At 44.1% G+C, this 6,313-nt stretch overlaps 1 long non-coding RNA gene across 1 annotated transcript; it reads left to right on the top strand.

Moving 5' to 3' along the window:
- The first annotated feature begins 540 nt into the window (after positions 1-540).
- Positions 541-2,973, top strand: LOC139168882 (uncharacterized). Its single transcript, XR_011559401.1, has 2 exons — positions 541-781; positions 1,951-2,973. It is a non-coding gene; the product is annotated as an uncharacterized lncRNA (long non-coding RNA).
- Positions 2,974-6,313: the final 3,340 nt, after the last annotated feature.

Here is a 6,313-nt window from a genome sequence, read left to right as displayed (position 1 = left end):
TTGACATCGCCCTTCTAAGCATGGCCGACTTCCTGTGTGCCCTTCTGGCATCCCTGACCAACTCTGACTTCCTGTGTGCCCTTCTCCTGGCATCCCTGACCAACTCTGACTTCCTGTGTGTGCTTGTTCTGGCATCCCTCACCAACTTCCTTTGGTAGTGACCTTCTAAGCATGGCCGACTTCCTGTGTGTCCTCTTGGCATCCCTCACCAACTTCCTTTGGCATCGCCCTTCTAAGCATGGCCGACTTCCTGTGTGCCCTTCTGGCATCCCTGACCAACTCTGACTTCCTGTGTGCCCTTCTCCTGGCATCCCTGACCAACTCTGACTTCCTGTGTGTGCTTGTTCTGGCATCCCTCACCAACTTCCTTTGGCATCGCCCTTCTAAGCATGGCCGACTTCCTGTGTGCCCTTCTCCTGGCATCCCTGACCAACTCTGACTTCGTGTGTGCTCTTCTCCTGGCATCCCTCACCAACTTCCTTTGGCAGCATTGCTCACCTCCTGTCAGTTTCCTGCCCCCCCTTTGGAAACCCCGCCCTCTTCTCCATTCCCTCTCAGCTGTGAGGAAGGCTGGTTGATGACGTTTAAGAGCAGCGCCGGAGCAGCTTGGCCGATGTCTCTGCAAGTGACCGGCCGTGGGAGCTGAAGGACCCCTGCAGAGCGTGTGAACCACCGGTGGAGAGCTGTGGGAAAAGGATATTTCTTGTGCCTTTTCATTTTTAGTGCTGTTGCTTCCTCCCGTAGTTGGATGTCTTCCTCCCTAAAACCAGTACAGCTAGTGGTAAATATGCTATTTAGACCTCACACTTAAATTATTTCTGTCTCTATAGATATTAAATTAAGAATTGCTTAATCATAGATTGAATAAAACCAGGTCCCAAACCAAATATTGATATTAATTGCATAAATCATGTAGTAACATCAAAATTCATTGACCCCAACCGAGAGAAAATTATCACCTTCTTCAGTGCCTTTCACTAAATAATTCTCTGAGTAGCTTACGAAAGGCAAGGAGGGTGGGGGCAATTCTAATCTCTTGGGGGGAGTTGGTTCCAGAGGGCCGGGGCTGCCACAGAGAAGGTCCCGCCATCACATTAACCCTGCTATGCCTGATTCAGCATTGTTGACAATTATTATTGTTATTTGTAGTAGTAGTAGTGGTAGTATTCTTATTATTATTATCAACATCATCATCATTATTTATTATTATTATTATTATTATTATTATTAATTATATTTGTGTTCTGCCCTTCTACGAAGACTCAGAGAATTACTTAGTGAAAGGCACTGAACAAAGTGATTTTTTTATGGCATTCCCATGGTCACGTGTTCAAAATTGCGATGCTTGGCAACTAGCATGAGCAACTAACATGCTCACGTGTCCCCTTTTGGGTCTTGTCTACACGCTCTCCTCGTCTCAGATAATTTAGATAAATAATTTATTTATTTCATAGACTCACACACACACACACACCCCGGCAGTCAATGGTGTCCCGCTTTACCAATGTTAAAATCTGGTCACCTTATGTAAGAGTCAGTTGTGTAGGATTTGTGTTATTTTTGTGTGAAGAGCGATTATCCTTTATTATTAAAACATTATTAGTATTAATAGGCATCATAGGCTTTAACTTGTTTCAAGGCTTGCGCCTCCCATTAACCTATTAAAATTGATAATACTTTAAAAATATACAGGATAACTTTAAAATCCGATTAAAAAGGTCGATTCCTTTGTGTGGCTGCAATATCTGTTTTGACCACAGAACGGCAGAGTTTTCGGTTTCAGGATTTAATATTGAGGCCAAGGGACAGAATATCGCCAAGGGACAGAAAGCAGTGCAATTCTACGGTCAAAAAAGGAATATGGGAGAGAAAAAGGAATCAACCCTCTGAACAGATTTTAAGTTTGTTATTCTGTATATTTATTATTAAACTCCTTAATAACATTCCTAGGGCAACAGGAGGCCCGGGGGTGGCAACGCAGGGAGAGAAGGAATCTTTCAAGAGTTAAAGCTGCCAGGCGGGGAGGGGCATCCCGTCCTAGCACGAACCGGTCAATCGCCAGGCGGAGAGCCGGACCGTTTGATCGGTCACAGCCGGGGAGAGCGGATATTCGAGAGCCAGGAGAGCACAGCCTCCCAGAGATTTTCACCGCGCCATTGGGTTTTTTCTTGTTGCGCATTTTCTCATTGTAACGGAATAAAGTCGTTTCTATATAGCCGCTCGTCTGCTGGTTCTTACCAATATTCAAGACTCACTTTAAAGCACAGGACGGTTCCAATACCATATAACACTCTTTTCTCCCAAATTCTGGAACCTGGCCACTCGAGGTATGCAGGCGGAATCCTACCGAGGTGACGTTACATCAGCCCGCCTAGCGTGTCGCCGGCAAGATGACCATCCCGTCCTTTGCGGGGCACGGGGAGAGCTGGGCCTTTAAAGGCAAGGAGCGGGTGTTTTCTATAACATTTCTTAACAGGTGCCACTCGGTCCGTCGTCATAGATAGCGGCCTCTGAAGTCATAGCAGACCATAAAGACCCCACATCCATCAGCTGACCCCACATCCATCGGCCGTCCCCGGGGGTAGGCAGAGGAGAAGGCCACCGTGGTTCCCCTGACCTAGGAAAGGTAGAAGAATAACGTTTGTTTTCCGTTTCTTTTTTTCTAAAATGAGGATAAAAGGCATTTGTCCAGAGTCTTCCTCAGAAGGCGTTAGAAGTGTGTTTCAGGGATTCAGCGCAAACGGAGCGAGCCCACGCCGCTACGAAGGAGCCAGAGAAAGAGCTTCAACCCAGCCGATGAAGAATTTGCTTCTTTCCACTATCGAGATGTGGGGGGGGGGAGCAGAGAACAGAAAGGAGACGGCTTTCAGGAATGGCTTTTGGCTGAAAGCTCAGCGAAGCTAAAAGATCCATCTCACTTTGTAAACCGTTATTATTATTTCTTTGCAATAAATACGCTTTGTTTTTAGTCAATGCAAGTTTCTTTTAGTTATTTCGAAGAGCTCTTTGTATTTTTCCAAGGGCGAGAAGCCCCCGGGAAAAGTAAAGGTCCAGGTTTTCTCTCCCAAATTCGGGGAACAGGTCTCCGGCACAGTTACGCATAAGTAATAGATGCAGAATTCCCTTTTTGCATCTTTGGGGAAAGGTTAGTGTTTTTTGTATTTATTTATCGATGCAGGAATGCGTGGATCGATCGTATTTATACGCCGCTCATTCCAAAGCAGATTCAGAGAGGCTAACGTGGTATAAATAGAACAGTATTAAATGAAAATGACATTATTTATTGATTGGTTGATTGATTGATTGATTGATTCCATTTGTATGCCGCCCCTCTCCGTAGACTCGGGGCGGCTAACAACAATAGTACAAAACATCACGTAAAACCAATACTAAAAACTAATACTAAAACAATTAAAAAACCCTTATTTGTAAAACCAAACATACATACATACAAACAAACATACCATGCATAAATTGTAAAGGCCAAGGGGGAAAGAATATCTCAGTTCCCCCACGCCTGACGGCAGAGGTGGGTTTTAAGGAGCTTACGAAAGGCGAGGAGGGTGGGGGCAATTCTAATCTCCAGGGGGAGTTGGTTCCAGAGGGCCGGGGCCACCACAGAGAAGGCTCTTCCCCTGGGGCCCGCCAAACGACATTGTTTTGTTGACGGGACATATCAGTCATACAATAAGAATAATGTAACGTCTTTAAAAGAACCATACACACCCCAGGGTCAATGCTATTCCAGACCTGCCAGAAAAGTCAGATCTTAACGGGTTTCCGGAAGACCGGTAGGGGGGAGATAGCACGAAATTACAAAAAGATATTGACAAAATTGAACATGTCCAAAGACGGGCTACAAGAACATAAAACGTATCAGGAAAGACTTCATGAACTCAATCTGTATAGTCTGGAGGACAGAAGGAAAAGGGGGGACAGGATCGAAACATTTAAATACGTTAAAAGGGTTAAACAAGGTTCAGGAGGGAAGTGTTTTTAATAGGAAAGCGAAGCCAAGAACAAGGGGACACCATCTGAAGTTAGTTGGGGGAAAGATCAAAAGCAACGTGAGAAAATATTATTTCACCGAAAGAGTAGTAGATGCTTGGAACAAACTTCCAGCAGACGTGGTAGATAAATCCAGAGTAACTGAATTTAAACACGCCTGGGATAAACATATATCCATCCTAAGATAAAATACAGAAAATAGTATAAGGGCAGACTAGATGGGCCACGAGGTCTTTTTCTGCCTTCACGCTTCTACGTTTCTCTGTTTCTATCCGCGTGGGGAGATTCTCTTTCCATCAACGTTTCGTCTTTTTAATATTTCAATCTGCTAGGAGAGAGGCGGGTGCGGACTTTCTTCATTAGGGAAACGGTAGAGCTGGGGACTTAGCCAACATCCTGTTTTATATAATAAAGTTATCATTTTTGTACTACCTCCACAAACCCCTGGCGGTTTTCGTGTCCAATACGCAGCTAGTCCTCCAGAAGTGGGATTCCCTTCCCTTCCCTACCGGTTCACAAAAGCGAGTGTGCGCATGACGTCAGGATGGGTGGGCAGAGCCCCCAGCCGTTCGTGCTATCCGAGAGAAGCGGCTGTATCCCACCACTGTTAAGTCCTCGGCTTATGACCATTGAGCTCCACATTTTTCCCAATAGACAAGACCCAAAAGGGGACACGTGAGCACGTTAGTTGCTCATGCTAGTTGCCAAGCATCGCAATTTTGAACACGTGACCATGGGAATGCCATAAAAAAATAACTTTGTTCAGTGCCTTTCACTAAGTAATTCTCTGAGTCTTCGTAGAAGGGCAGATCACAAATATAATAATAATAATAATAATAATAATAATAATAATAATAATAATAATAATAATATAATGATGATGTTGATAATAATAATAAGAGTGATACTACTACTACTACTACTACAAATAACAATAACAATGTCAAACTAATCTCATTGATTTCTTTGACTATGTCACAAAGGTGTTGGATGAAGATGGTACCGTGGATATTGCCTACCTGGACTTCAGCAAAGCCTTTGATACGGTTCCACATAAAGAGCTGATAGATAAATTAGTGAAGATAGGACTTAATCCCTGGATAGTTCAATGGATTTGCAGCTGGCTGAAGCGTAGACATCAGAGAGTTATTGTTAATGGCGAGTATTCTGAGCAGAGTCAGGTTACAAGCGGTGTGCCACAAGGGTCTGTTCTGGGACTTATTCTTTTTAATATGTTTGTGAGTGACATAGAGCAGTGATTTTCAACCTTTTTTGAGCCGCGGCACATTTTTTACATTTACGAAACCCTGGGGCACATTGAGCCGGGGGGGGGGGGGGGGGCGGCTAAAAAAAGTTTGGACAAAAAAATTCTCTCTCTCTTCCTCCCCTTCGCTTTATTTTTTTCTCCCTCCCTCTTTCTCTCCCTTCCTTCCTCTTTCTTTCTCTCTCTCCATCCCTCTTTCCTTCTCTTCCTTCCTTCCTCTTTTTTGCTCTCTCTCTCTCTCCCTCCCTACGTCCCTCTATGTCTTTCTCTCTCTCTCCTTCCCTCCTTCTCTTTCTCTCTCTCTCTCTTGCTTTCTTTCTCTTGCTTGCTTTCTCTCTCTTTCTCTCTTTCTTTCTCTTGTTCTCTCTCTCGCTCTTTCTTTCTCTCTTTTGCTTTCTTTCTCTCTTGCTTTCTCTCTTGCTTTCTTTCTCTCTGAGCTTCGCGGCACACCTGACCATGTCTCGCGGCACACTAGTGTGCCACGGCACACTGGTTGAAAAACACTGACATAGAGGAAGGTTTGGTAGGGAAGGTTTGCCTATTTGCCGATGACTCTAAAGTGTACAATAGGGTTGATATTCCTGGAGGCGTCTGTAATATGGTAAATGATTTAGCTTTACTAGATAAATGGTCAAAGCAATGGAAACTGCAGTTTATGTTTCCAAATGTAAAATAATGAACTTGGGGAAAAGGAATCCTCAATCTGAGTATTGTATTGGCAGTTCTGTGTTAGCAAATACTTCAGAAGAAAAGGATTTAGGGGTAGTGATTTCTGACAGTCTCAAAATGGGTGAACAGTGCAGTCAGGCGGTAGGGAAAGCAAGTAGGATGCTTGGCTGCATAGCTAGAGGTATAACAAGCAGGAAGAGGGAGATTATGATCCCGCTATATAGAATGCTGGTGAGACCACATTTGGAATACTGTACTGTGTTCAGTTCTGGAGACCTCACCTACAAAAAGATATTGACAAAATTGAACGGGTCCAAAGACGGGCTACAAGAATGGTGGAAGGTCTTAAGCATAAAACGTATCAGGAAAAAC

Source organism: Erythrolamprus reginae, chromosome 6, assembly GCF_031021105.1.
Source record: "Erythrolamprus reginae isolate rEryReg1 chromosome 6, rEryReg1.hap1, whole genome shotgun sequence".
NCBI lineage: Eukaryota > Metazoa > Chordata > Lepidosauria > Squamata > Dipsadidae > Erythrolamprus > Erythrolamprus reginae.
This window is presented reverse-complemented; position numbering and strand designations above follow the sequence as displayed.